We start from the raw sequence: 14,310 nt of genomic DNA on the forward strand, positions 1-14,310 counted from the left end.
GTTAGTCTCTCACTGTTTTAAATTGTTTGTTTCAATGTGACTGTTTTTGTTATCTTTAACAAGATGCATCCTGATGTAACTTTTACAACACAAATATATCACACAGAAAAGTTAAAGAATGCACGAGGTGACTTTTTCTGTTTATTTATTCTTCTAGTTTTGCCGTTTCCATTCTGAGGCGCCAATGGTTTTTAGTTGTAATATATATAGAAACACACATGCGGAGAGAGAGAGAGACAGAGGAGAGAGAGAGAGACAGAGAGAGAGAGAGAGACAGAGAGAGAGAGACAGAGAGAGAGACAGAGAGAGAGAGACAGAGAGAGACAGAGAGAGAGATAGATGATTGTAAGGGGATAACATTATCAAGTATGCTGTGCTCTAATGCTCAAGGCACATATTTATTTATGTGAACTTATTTTTAATTGTAAAGTAAACATATAAGAATGCACAAGTAAAGAAACACTATATATAGGGACTTCAGGATTATGTAGAACGGGTGAAATTATGGTCAAGTCATGTGTAAAATGCTATGAACATCTAATTATATTGACAAACCAGCTGCAGGTATTAAGTATCTGTGGCAAAACTGCAGATCAGGACAAAAAGCTCTGTCAGAAGCCTGATAAATGTAATTTACTCCATGTTCCACATCTAAACATCGAAACACATCTAAAAGACAAAAACAAAAGACTGTAAACGACTACGCGAAGAGGCATAACTCTCTCACTCCTGTTGAATGTTGAAGCACAGAATAGCAACAAGGTGTACAGACACCGACAAACGGACTGGCGATCTAAAATAAAAACACACACAAACCCCGCCTTTTAACACGTGTGTCCCTGTGGCTGCCAATGAGATTTGTGCTCCGTACATCGGCCACGTGCTGACCTCGTGCGTGTGATGGCCACCAGCCAAGGGAGGCAACTAATAGCTGGTATATCGCTGACGGATGAGTTGCCCCGCTTCTACTTTATCAGGCGGGCGATCGGCAACTTAGTGAGCGATGTAGTATTTGAGGAGCATTGATAGACAGACAAATTGACCGAGCATGTTCCTCCGTGCTGCCGCACACATCTTCCTTGTCTTCGCCTCAAACAGCCTCGTTATCAGGTGTTTGATCTTCGTCTGCATCACTGGGGGTTTGCCTTCGTGAGTGTGTGTTTGTGTGTGTTTGTGTTTGCCTGCGTGTGTGTGAGTATACAACTTTATGCCTTTTTACTTTCAACATTGTTCCTACCGTATGTAAGTATTGGCAATCATTGCAATAGCTTACTTTTGTAACTGCATAACTATTCTTATTTTTTCCTATTTAAAATAACATTTCACAGCTTTTAAGTGTTATTGTTTAATTTAAAATCACGATAACTAATCAGCTGGTTTCTTCACAGGTTCAGTCATTACCGGTAGAGACCAACGGGCATCTTCTAAACATTCATTTCGCTTGTTGTCCAGATCATCCATATTTTTGCTGACAAAATAATTTACAGGTCAGTTGGTATATAAAGATACACTAACAACATTCAAGATTTTTTATTCAAGAAGCGATGTGGTGACGAGAAGACAACTCATCGATCGTCAAGGAGATAATTTGACGACAGAGCAAGCGGTGATGAATGACTATGTCTGTTGGTCGTGTGGATCTGCTTGTTACCCTGTCACGCACACAGCATGGAAGTAAACAGGGTACTTATGTCGGGTACCGCCCTTGCAACGCGAAGGAGTTGAAGCGGATGTGAACCCTCTGGTCCTCATGTCCTATGAACTTGTAGATGAAGTGCACGTTGTTCGGGAAGGACGGGTACTCGGGAGAAGTGAAGGTGGCGTTGATGGGGGCGCCGTTGGCAGCAGATATCGTGACGTCACAGTCTGCACAACAAACAAACCTGAGATGAAAAACTCAGAAACCCGGCGACTGAAAGCCATGGGTCCAGCAAAGCGGCAAGAACAACAGCAGGGAGCGGCTATTCCCACAATAAAAAATAGAAAAGACTAAAATATTAGTTTTATCCCCCGTTGCCTCGCTGCATGCTCCCTTGTAATATAACTTTGCCAAAAAATAAGCATCTTTCTTATTCTTGGTGTGAAAGTACGGAACAACCCTTTTATTTCTATTAATACATATTCGTATATACATGAAGCTCTCATGAACCTTTTTAATATATCATTTTCAAATCAGACATTGTTTTTTAAGTAATTCATTTGTCACAAAGTCGAAGCAAAGACAACTAGGTAACATTGGATCAAAAATGTGTACAAGAATTTCATATAAATGCATTCAAGTAGATGTTACCATACTTACTGCTGCTGAAGTCTTTGTCGATAGCTTTAAATTCATCTTGAACATACTTTTCCAACATGTTTCTGCAAAACAGAACAAAATTCAAAGTGTGACTTAAACCCATTTTTCAAATTCAGCATATCTGTTAAGAATTGCATGTGAAGAGTTAAACAGCATAAATTGTCTTACTTGGAGATTGATCTCTTAAGCACAATACTGATTGAAAGGTAACTGTTGAAAAAAAACCACTTCAAACAGTGGATGTTCCTGATGACAAAAAACAAGGTCTCTACATCTCATGCAAAGCAGGACCCTGAGAAAATTGAGGTCTCTAACACTTCACTCCCTAACAACCTGAGTTTGTTAACTATATGCAACAGGTGGTTTATAAACACTCATGTAAACTTAAATAGTGCACAGAAAATGAAATACTCTATAATGATAATTTCTTGATTGTATTTTACTTTTAATGAATACATTTTTTTTCTAAATTTCAAATTAAAGGTGATTATAAAGAGCTCAAGCGAACAGTTGGATGGATAAACATGGATTTATGATTGATTTCAAAATCAAATTTATCTGTTTTCAATTAGGAAAAAATGAAAAATGCACATGGAAAATAGGGGAGGAAACCACGTAATAAGCTAAAAATGTTACCTTTTGAAGACTGTTAAAATCTCTTTCAGCCTGTTAGGGACAGGAAGGAAAGAATTTTTTTCATTTTACTTTGTGACTTTATTTCCTTCTTAAAAATTTTGGGAGATGGCCTATAGGAAACGAGTAATAACCGGTGAAATTTTCAAACCTCTAGGATGATAGGAAAAGTGGGTGAAAAATCAATTACAAAAAATTCACTGACACCCATGAATGGAGAGTTAAATAAAAGTGTGTAATGATGAAAAAATTGCAATTCAAACATATTTAACCAGATCAAATGTTTAACAATTTGGAAGAAACATTTTAACCGCTGAGACATTTTTCATAAAATATAAACTTAGCACTTAGTTTTAGTCATACAATAATTTTCTACTTATATTCACTTTAAGCAACTCACAGTGGAAGAAGAACCTCCTATTGGACTGACAGTGGAAGGCTGCAACTGTTGTTTACAGGTGTGTGTCTTAGCACCTTTAAGTACCTCGACCAGCAAAGGTACATGTGGCTCGCCTTCCCTGAAGCGGGCAGCTTCACCTTCCACTTGCCGCTGTGAACCTGTGACCGGTGACCCATGACCCACGATCTGGGCAGTGACTTTGTCGCCCTCTTTAGTCGCTGTTCCACTGAGGATGGCTCGCTGGGGACCCCGTTGCAGGACCATGTTGTCGCCATGGTAATTGGACACGTGCAAGGCGGCCTCCTAAATAAATAAATTTGTACAGAACCGGGACATTAGCAAGTCATGTTAACAAACTTCGGGTAGAAAGAAGACAGCAGAAAAAAATGCGATGATCAGCTCCTGCAAGAACATTCTGGCAACGAGAGATTGTCAAAGACCTCCCCTTTGTGCTGAGTCATAACGACATTCGCACGGGAAGGGGTGGTGGTCGTCGTTATTGGTGTATGTCCCACGCACAAGCACACGCACACAAATATTTAAATTACGGCTTCCACAGCTAAGCATCACTTTCAGGTCAAGCTGCTCTGCAGCTGGCAACTTACTATGGTGACCACATGGTTCTTCAACGAGGACCCAGCGGGATGTACTCTGGGGAACAGCCTCGAAAAACGGAGACACAGTTTCTGCTCAGATCGTGGGTCATGGGTCACCGGTCACAGGACAGGTCCAAGGCATCCAGTACGGCAATTGGTTGTTAAAGCTGCCCTCTTATTTTAATAGAAGCTGTTCAAACAAAAGTAAGACGTGCTTTAGTGTTGTTTTTAACCGGGAAACAACTGGACGAAGGAAATGGCGATTCTTTTCGCCTCTTGAATACAAATTTACGTACGTTCAAAAATATATATATATACTGAAAAAGAAAGCGATCCTGATTCGTGGGCCTACCTTCCAGGGAAAAATTTCCTCTGGCGGTGGAGGCTTTTCTTCGGGTGGAGGTAACCCTTCTCCTCCGGCAGGACGGAGCCCGTCTCCTCCGAGAGGAAGCTGTCCTTCTCCACCGGGTGAAGTTCGCTTTTCTCCGCCGCCACCATCTCCCTCTGCGATTGCAGAACCACACCTGGAAGGAAGAACCACAATGTTAATATGTGTCTCTTTGAGTCAGGGCTGTTTAGTTAAACTAGTGGACTAGGCCAGTGGTTCTCAAAGTGTGGTCCGAGGGCATAAGTCAGGTGGTCAGCGGCTGCAGTCGTCATATGTCAGCAAAGTGATGTTTAAAGTGATGCATTCCTCGCATTAACATTTTAATTACAAATTACGAGGTAGGTAGTTTTATGTCAACTTATTCTACTGTCACAAAAGGACATTTAGTTTTAAATTGTAATGAAACAAATGCAGCAATTTAAATTTGAAATTCATCGTACAGAGTGATTTTTAGGCCTTGGTGGTCCGCCATATTTTGTACTTAAGTAAAGTGGTCCGCGGTCCGAAATACTTTGAGAACCACTGGACTAGGCGTTTACTGTTTACTGTGCTTACCCGGACCGTGGCTGCTGGCAGTCCGGTCGCGCGCTCGAGATATTTCCTCCTTGCCAGCCTAGGATACTTATTAATTTCGAACTCGGTGTTCAGGATGCGTAGCTGGTCGGCCGTATATTGCCTCCGTGGCCTACGCACCCTCATCTGTGGCTGGGCAGGAGCGCTTGCGGTGGGTCCTGCGACAGACAGGATCAGACAAGGCGTCAGGATATTTGTAGATGAATCAGATGTAATAAGACGCCACTTAAAGAGGCGTGTTTATCAAATTTTTCTTTGTTTGCTTGATTTTTTTCTTTCCTTAATTTCTTGGCTCATTTTTTTTTTTTTTTGTTCACTTGTATTGGTTTCTCCATTTTTCTTTCCCGTTTCATGTTTAAGTACTCACGTGGTTCTGGTTCTGCGTGACTTCTCCAGATAAGCTGGGCCAATGGACTAATTAAACCGGATTGAACCAGAGATTTCCGAATCCAGCCGAACCTGAAATGATGCCAGTAGTGTAACTCCATAACTTCATTCATTTTTCTGTTGTCTCCTCATATTACGTTAGCTTTTCTAGTTTAAACAACTAAAAACACAAACAAACTTATTACTTATGCTTAGAATATCATTTTAGGGACATTTACTCACATATTTTGACTTGGAAATTTGCAATGTGCAATTGGTACAATCTTCCCTCTTTCTGGCTAGGCGGCTGGCAGAGCAATGTACAGTAATCGTTATACTTCATTTTTACGTCATTGATACACGCATTCTGAAAACTTTCGTCACAGTATTTCGTCATTCACATTTAGAGAAACCTTAGCCAGATCTAGACGAATCTTAAGTGTCATAAATTTAGGTACTTTAAACAGCAGTTCTCTATGCAGTTTGTTATATTACTGTGATGAGATCGAACTTTACTTTGTACTTGGTTGTCGTAGGTATACCGAGTTGAGAGAAGAGTGTATTCCTCCCAAGCTCTGTAAATTTTCATCTCACTTTATCTTTTCTGTACTTACGGCTGATAAAAATCTAGGCATAACACTTTGCTTAGCCATTTACCTCTACAAAGCATCAGACCGGAGGAATAAGGATGACACACATCGAAGAAATTATTGTTCTCTTTTCAAATAAACTGCGACAAGAACCCTATGCTGTCAATCACAATGCCATTTCTCGTCTTTTTGATCAACTGCCTAAACTGGGGACGTTGCAAAAGACGTTTTCCACTCTTGCAGTCAACAGGCTACTTATTTTCAATCGAAAACGAAAGAAAAATAATTTGCTCCTATATTTATCCTCCCTACCCTGGAACATTCTAGACCTCCCTCGCAACAATGACATTCTACTTTGTAGCAAAAAAGACATTTAACAGTGTTCAACATTGCAGAACCTTCTAGAGTCCAGATGCAAAGGAACAAAGACATTCTATTCTACTTTGTCGCAATCAAAGACATGCTACCTTGTTACATTACTGCCGTGCTGAACATTCTAGAAGAAATCGGCAAATATTCTACTTTGTACACTACTAGAGTGCTACATATGTTTGTCAGTAATTTCTGGCAAGTTGAAGCTGCAAGGCACGTGTGGCTACTGAGCCAGGAAAGCTTGCCTTGCTGGTTATCAATTCGATGCACTCGTGGACGTAAGGTGTTAAGTGTCATTACGGGGATTTCCTATCAGGTGTTTGTGAAATAATAATAGACACACCTAGTACAGTGAACCACACTGAAATGCTTGCAGGAAGTTTTGCTGTTTTAAGCAATGTTTACATGACAAGTCTAGTATTTGGGGTCTTAATCAGAGTTCTTGGAAGCAAATAGTCAGTTAGGAATTTTCCCGAACATCACCATGTAGACAAAGGGATTAGCAACACTGTTGTAAGGATGACACATAGGTTTAATTTGCGAAGGCCTTAGATAATAGGAGAGCAGATCAGAACCATATTCTAAAGTTTAACCACATGCTGTTCGTCAATTTTTAATCACAACTCGAAATAACTGACCAAGATGTTATATGACAGAGGGTTGATGCCGCAGAAAGGCACAATAAGACCTGGGTCGTGATGGGATAACTGACCGATGACACGTGCTTTACTCAGTTCTGACATAGATAACTGCTAATATAAGGCTAGGTTCATAGGCAGTTCTGAAAAATAGCATCGGCTACAAACCAGTGCTATGAACTCCAGAAGATCAGCTCCATTCGTCATACTCCTCTCTTGCAATCATTATTGTCTGCAATGTAAACCATTGTGCAACTACTCTTTTTGTACACTGTTTATAGTATCTATATATATCCATTCACACCTTTATCCATCTTGTGCTTTATCTTTATGCTGCTCAGTGTGTCTATATGCATCTTACCGTTCACTGTTATCTAATGTTTATCATCATTGGTCAGCGCAGAGAGTGCGACCTATCTTAGACGGGATGCAATGCGATACAAGTACATAATTATTATTGCTACGTGATGCAGGAAAGCTGATGTACAGGGGTACGCAGTGACATAAATAAGTACACGCCATTATGAAAATAAGTACTTTTATGCGCGAACTTACGTGCGAGGGGTACCCGCGGCCATGCTTTCCCTTTTTTAGGGGCACGGTCGCGAAAACAGGTTGAGAATCTTTGCTCTAGAAATCCTTATCTTGCGTACCAACAGTTTCAGCTTGTTAGGGTTCAACGGAAGTAAAACACACCCACGGGGAACGGATCAAGTCTACGTCATAATTACGGTTGCTGAATTGTACTCTCCTTGACCACCAATGTCTTTGTGTGTATTACATCATTAAATCACCTCCAACCCCATCAGAAACTAATAATGCTTTAAACTCGTATTACCCGTCGGCAAAATTCACCATTCACCCCGGTTACACAGGAACAGATAAAAGCAAGGAGCAAGATGGTGGGAGCTTGTGATCTCTTGACGCCACTAAAGTTATTTCTTTTCACAAATCAGCCTGTGAGACACAAAATTTAACTGTGATTCTCGAATAGGACAGCAGTTCAAGGCATCAAAATAACAGGACACTAAAAGTATAATATCACATCTTGAAGTTCATATGTTCTTTAAATATGAACTATGAAGTTCATCTCTACTTTAAATGTACAGGACGGCTCACTTAGAAGCTTTCCGACTTGTCTGAGCAAACATGGGAGGAGTAGCCCATAGACAGTTCCAGTCGCCAAGTGCAGCTTCCAGGTCATTGTATGCACGTGACGGTTCCGCGCGCTGGACCCAAAGTTGTCCAGGAACAGCAGAGCCAGTCCATCTAGTCATCAGCCCTCTGTCGTAGAGACCATCCCTTCCTTGCCAGCGGCTCTTGCAACTGGGTTGCTTATGGAAGGCACGTACACCCGCTCACCTTGTGGAATTCTACAGCAATTTTGTGTCCACCATTTCTAGTGGCAGACTGTATCATCTGATGTAGGTGGCACTGATGCCATATATGGAACAGTTTGAACTGTGAAGGTCAAGCAAAGAGGGGCGGGGAAGCGGATTGTCGAGTGGCTAGTGCTCTGTCATACGAAAGTGATTGGGAGTAAGAGAATAACATCCATTGTTCTTGAACTTGTCCGGGACTATTGTCCATTGTTTGTTTGTGTTTAACGCCGTGCCAGCAACTAGGGCCATATTACGGCAAGGGACTATTGCCGAATAAAGCAGTTGGTTGAGTAGTCACTAGTCAGTCTTATTATGTATGAACTTTGCTCACATTAAGTGGCTATACAGTGGCGGAGCATGCTATGCATTCTGCATACGCGGGTGTTTGCAACGAGCCGCATATTGCCTGTACCGATTCCTTGCCAATGGGGTTGTTGTCCGTCAACACAGAGAAGCTGTGACCATATACGTAGTCGTGGAATTTCTCGCTTGTGCGCCGGGTAGTTCCGCTCCGAGCGGCTCAGTCCCCTGCTTGCAAAACACACCACCCGTTTCTGATTGTCTTGCACCTGGTACAGCACTGCTCCCAACCCGTGAATGCTGGCATGGGTGTGCAGTTCAAACGACTGAGCGTAGTCTGGAAATGCCAGCACTGGAGGTGGCGACAAGCAGTCCTTCAATTTCCTGAACGCTTCTTCTTCCCTCGTGCCCAACACCCATTTGACGGATTTATTAGCTTTTTCATCTTTGCCTCCCTTCTTTCTTCCTTTCAGCACGTCCGGCAGCAAGTCGGTGAGGGGCTTGGCGATTGCCGAAAACCGTCTCACGAAACGCCTATAATAACCTGCGAATCCCAGAAACTGTCGTACCTCCTCAGGTGTCCTGGGCACTGGCCAGTTTTTCACCTTCTCACATTTTTCCGGATCTGTCTCGACTCCAGCAGCTGACACGATATGTCCCACACATTTCACTCGATCCTGTGCGAATGTGCACTTCTTGGGGTTCAATTTCAAGCCACAATCCCGTAGTCTGTCTAGCACTCTCTCCACTCTTTCCAGATGCTCATCAAACGAACTGGAAAACACAATGATGTCATCGAGAAACACCAGGCATATGTGAAGATGTAGGTCCCCCAAACACTCTTCCATGAGGCGTTGATATGTGGTCGGTGCATTCGCCAGCCCCGTTGCCATGCGATTGTATTCATAGAATCCAAGGGGCGCAACTGAGAATGTTGTACGTTCTTTGTGCTCCTCGGTTATCTCTACCTGATGATAACCGCTCTTTAGGTCGAGGACAGTGAAATACTTGGACCCCGCTAAGGCGTCGAGCAATTCCTCTATCCTCGGCAGTGCGTATGAGTCTTTGATTGTCCGTGCGTTGAGCTGTCTGTAGTCCACACATTGCCGTAGGCTACCGTCTTTCTTTTTAACCCAGACAACATTCGATGACCAGGGTGAATGTGATGGTCTAATAATCCCACTGTCCAGCAGCTGTTGCTCTCTCACCTGTTCGTACATGCCGGGTGGGATTCGGCGATGCCGTTCTTTAAACGGTGTATCATTTGTCAACTGTATTTCATGTTTGACCCGTGTGACATGACCAACATCCGTTTCGCCGGTTGAAAAATTCTCGGGGCGGCCGCCAATTAGGTCTCTGATGCGTGCTTGTTGCTCCATCTCGAGATGAGTCAGACATGTTATTTCGCGAAGTCGCATAGCCCAGTGATAAGCTACTTCCTTGTTTACGAGCGTCAGGGAAAAGTGCGCTGTGACGTAGCCATGGCGCCAGAAATGGCGGCAAGATCAGTTAGTGCAGGGATGCCCAACCTACGGCCCGCGGGCCATATCCTGCCCGCGACGCGGTCACATCCGGCCCGCGAAACTTCTGCCCACAGTACAGGAAATCGGCATGTTAGTAATATATATATATAAAACAAAACCCGAAAAAAAGGGAAGAAGTAGTATTTATCCCTACGTAAGGGTGTCTCTCAATCTTTTTTTTTTTTCGATGGACGAACATTTCGATTCACTGCTCCGACTGAGAGGAAGGGACGCAAGGCTACCGTATAAACTGGCCAGACCACCGTGGCCAGGGGACGAAACTAGGGTGGGAATGGCCGCAGGGCCACCCCCTTCCTCGCTCCGCTACCCGACGGTGCTGAGCCAGCGATGCGACACGTTCTATGCCATCTACCGAAACACGGACACATATAGACAAACCAAACAGTATAACACAGATAACTTATGTTGAGTACCAGCCACAGTCGTTGATGATAAAAGAGTGCCCTTGTGTAGTTTTAGAAATGTTACTTATGCACTTCCCCCTGAGTCGTAGATAGCAATAATACCAGTCTCTCTGTCTCTAAAGAAAACTACCAATATAGGGACTCAGAGTCTTTGCCTTACTTAGGTGAAGTCAAAGCCGTCCATTCGCACTAAACCGTTGGTGCCTAGTAAGATGGAAGTCCTCGTGCTTCGCTAGCTTTTCACAAAGTGTAAGGGTTCCTGTCTGATTGGCAAGACTGGGGTATTGGTATGCAACTAATTCGTTACTGGCTTTCTGTGTTCCCGATGGCCAGTGCGGCCCCTTTGGTTGTAAGCGATAGCAGATAATTTTAGGGTGACAGCGAGTGGGTGGGGGATATTTTATGTTGGACAAACGAAAACCGCCAAAGAAAAGGCGTCGCATTATGGGGGAGGGGGGAGGGAGACCACACTCGATGTACCGATGTACTGTCCGGCTGCTTTCTTCGCTCAGGCTTCAACACAGCCTGCAATTAGCATGGCAAACAATACCAAGAGACTGTCCCCGATCTGCTGATCGTCAGAGGTGTTAGAGCCTCCACTTGCCTCAGGGCCCGCTTTTGTGACGGTGATGACCGTCTCCTCTCTACGTTCCCCTACCTTTCTTCAGTTCTTTGCTCTTTGTGAGGAATTACGTCTCAAATATTGGGGGGGGGGAGGATATTCCTGCCCCCCCCCCTGTATTTTCCTTGGGGGGGGGGGCTGCCCCCCTGGTTCCTACGCCACTGACTATATAACTATAGAATGAAATCTATAAGTACAGAATGAAATGTATATCTATAGAATGCATTCTATAATTATAGAATTGAATGGCATAAATATAAAATGTATTGTATACGTATAAAATGTATTGTATAGCTATAAAGAGAAAATTAAGAAAATGCCCCTCTCGGCGCCCCATAACCCTGAACTGTTCATGCACTACAGTGGTGATGTAGCGGGAGTGCTAGTCAGCGTGTACCACTGACAATTACTTTTTCCCTCTACCCCGCACCCCCTGCCACCCCATCACTGGTCGCACGAGCTGCGCAGCCTGAGGCAGACCATGCAGCGGATGACGTTGCACCCAAATATTTTAGTGTATATACTACTACTACTATTACTCTTCGTGCATCAGGTTGCACATATGGCCTCGACCAGAGTCCGCCACCGATGTCGATCGGCTGAAACCCGCACTAGGTGACCCCATGTCCAGCCCTTTCCTTTCATCTCCCTTTCCGCTGTTCTTCTCCAAGTTTCCTTTTGGCGGCCTCGTTTTCTTCGGCCGTCTGGAGTCCATCGTAGGGCGACTCTGGAGAGGTCTGCTGTCTGCTGGCGGAGCACATGTCCAATCCATCGTTGAACTTGTGTGTTGATGGACTCGGTTTCAGTTCTTCGGTGGAGTTCTTCATTGGTGATGGTGTTTGGCCAAAAGATGTTAAGTATGCGCCTGAGACATCTGTTTTGAAAGACGACAAGTCTGTTACTGATGGTTTTGCTCATCTTCCATGATTCTGATCCGTAAAGGAGGGTGCTGATGACAGTTGACTGGAAGATTCTCAGCTTGATCTTCTTACTGATGTTTGTTGCCTTCCATGTGCTCCTGAGTGAGGCGAAGGCGTGGCTGGCTTTTTATATTATTATTATTTTATATTATTATTATTTTATATTATTATTCAAATATCCCACTAATTCCTACATAATTAATGGTAAGTACAACTTGTTTCAAATAAAAATGGTATCTGCCATATTTTTTCTTCTTTTTTTGTATTTTTGCGGTGAGGCGGCCCGTGACACGCGTGTCATAAATGTATATGGCCCCCAGGCCGAAAAAGGTTGGGCATCACTGATATAGAAGAAACGCAGCGACGACAAGAACCAGGACGAGGTCGATAAGATCGCTTGACCAAGATATATGTTCAAACGCAGCTCGCGCGTGAGCAGCAGCGCCACCACCAGCGGAGGCCACGATCGACGGCGTCTGGTGTGAGACTACGTCACTCCTGTCATATGGGACCATGTCACTTGGGACCATATGTCACTCCTGTCACTAATTGGGACCATATCACTCCTGTCCTTCGTTCTCTTAACTTGATACCCATATTTTGTCGCTTTCTATACAAACTGTCTCTGTTGTCTTTTAATGTCTTTGCAGGCTATGACTACTTCTCTGTACTTTTCTTCTTGTCCATCCAGGCCAAACTACTCCGCTCTTCGTCTGATCACGAACTTGTATCACTGGACTGCTGGCAGACGAGCTTTTTTCCAGTTTACTACTAAAACGAGGCGGATGTGTACAAAGCTTCCGGTTTATTTATACTTCAGAGTTCAGATTAACTACTAAAACGAGGCATGCTTTGAGAACCGCGTTTGAGAACCGCGGCCTTACACCCTTTCCCATTGCTAGTCCTTTATCACACCCTTCCTTTTGCAATATCATGTTGCTCTCAGCTTGTTATTTGGTTTCTTTTTGTGTTTTCTGTATTTGATTTTATTCTTCGTTTAGTACGGTTATTTTTACTGTTTATATATAGTTCATATGTTTGTTTGCTTTTCTGTCACTCGTATGCTGTCCATGTTTCGTTCTTTTACATAGGCGCCAAGAGTACACTCCTTTGTAGTGAGAGTATGCGCTTTACAAATTTTGTATTATTATTAAAGGCCCCTTGTTTTACATAAAGGGCCGAGAATTAATTCCCACATTATTTAATCAAGCTAATTTATATTAACTGAACAATAGATGAGATGATGATGATAATGATAATGATAACTGACTGGCATACGACATTGTCCCGCGACGAGAGATTCGAATGGGAGAACACTCGTATTTTATATCACTTATTTCCCTTTACACAAATTCAGGAGGTCACGGGCTGATGGCTCTCAAATTCCTTTGCGCGTCATGACGTGATGCAATTCATAAAAGGCGTCACATGGTCACATGCTGTCCTGAATCGTAAGTATGTCACACTCTTATGTATTATCTACAAATGGTGCTTTCAAAGTTTTTAAGGACTGTTACATGACAAAAGCACATTTCAGTAACTGGGCAAAGTCATGAAGCGTCAAACTCTCCGATATGCCCCAAAGCCACCATTGTACTGGCATTGACTGAATGTTCCGAACAATCGCCTCAAACCATTGTTTTCCTGTGGCCTTAATAATAATGTGAGAAATATAGCGAAAATCTCAGCCAAAGGCACACGCACTGCGGGGAACAATATCATGAAATAGTCACACAGATGTAGAACGAGTAACAATGCGAAGATTCAATGCATTCCGTCAGTAAAGGGTGATCACTGCACGTTTAACGGTAACGACTCCAGAGAATGTATAGAAATACATAAATGTAGACACTGTGTTTGGTTTAATGCATAGGTGGTCCTTTGGCTGCCTTAAAAATTCTTAAATGTTTCCAATGTAATATTTTATAATTTTAAAATGACTTTTTTCTTGATAGGAAATGAGAACAAGAAAAAAGGTACGTCCCTCGTTTCTGGTTTTATGTACAGCCTGGGGGAAAAAAATAATATAACGTGACGGCTGTGTTTACTTTCCATGCTTGTATTTACTTTGCATGTTTGCTCAAAAAAGCATGTAATGTTGCTTTTTTTTTTACTTCTTTGTGACAGTTTTATTCCATATATTTTTAAAGTTTAATAGTAGGTTTTTTATAAATGTTTTACAAAGGTTTAAGCAAAAACCTTTCATAATGTTAAATTTTAAACCACGCATACTCTCTGAAGTTCCACTTCAAACATGGCAACAATGACATACACAGATTTTCA

The 14,310-nt window shown here is 42.7% G+C and overlaps 1 long non-coding RNA gene across 1 annotated transcript; it reads right to left on the reverse strand.

The window, feature by feature from the left end:
* Positions 1 to 2,935: 2,935 nt before the first annotated feature.
* LOC112566440 lies at positions 2,936 to 5,652 on the reverse strand. The gene is made up of 7 exons (XR_003099589.1): positions 5,499 to 5,652; positions 5,257 to 5,348; positions 4,872 to 5,047; positions 4,281 to 4,452; positions 3,938 to 4,118; positions 3,333 to 3,635; positions 2,936 to 2,965 (listed from the first exon to the last, which is right to left on the reverse strand). It is a non-coding gene; the product is annotated as an uncharacterized LOC112566440 (long non-coding RNA).
* Positions 5,653 to 14,310: the final 8,658 nt, after the last annotated feature.

The sequence above is a fragment of the Pomacea canaliculata genome, linkage group LG6 (assembly GCF_003073045.1).
Source record: "Pomacea canaliculata isolate SZHN2017 linkage group LG6, ASM307304v1, whole genome shotgun sequence".
Lineage (NCBI taxonomy): Eukaryota > Metazoa > Mollusca > Gastropoda > Architaenioglossa > Ampullariidae > Pomacea > Pomacea canaliculata.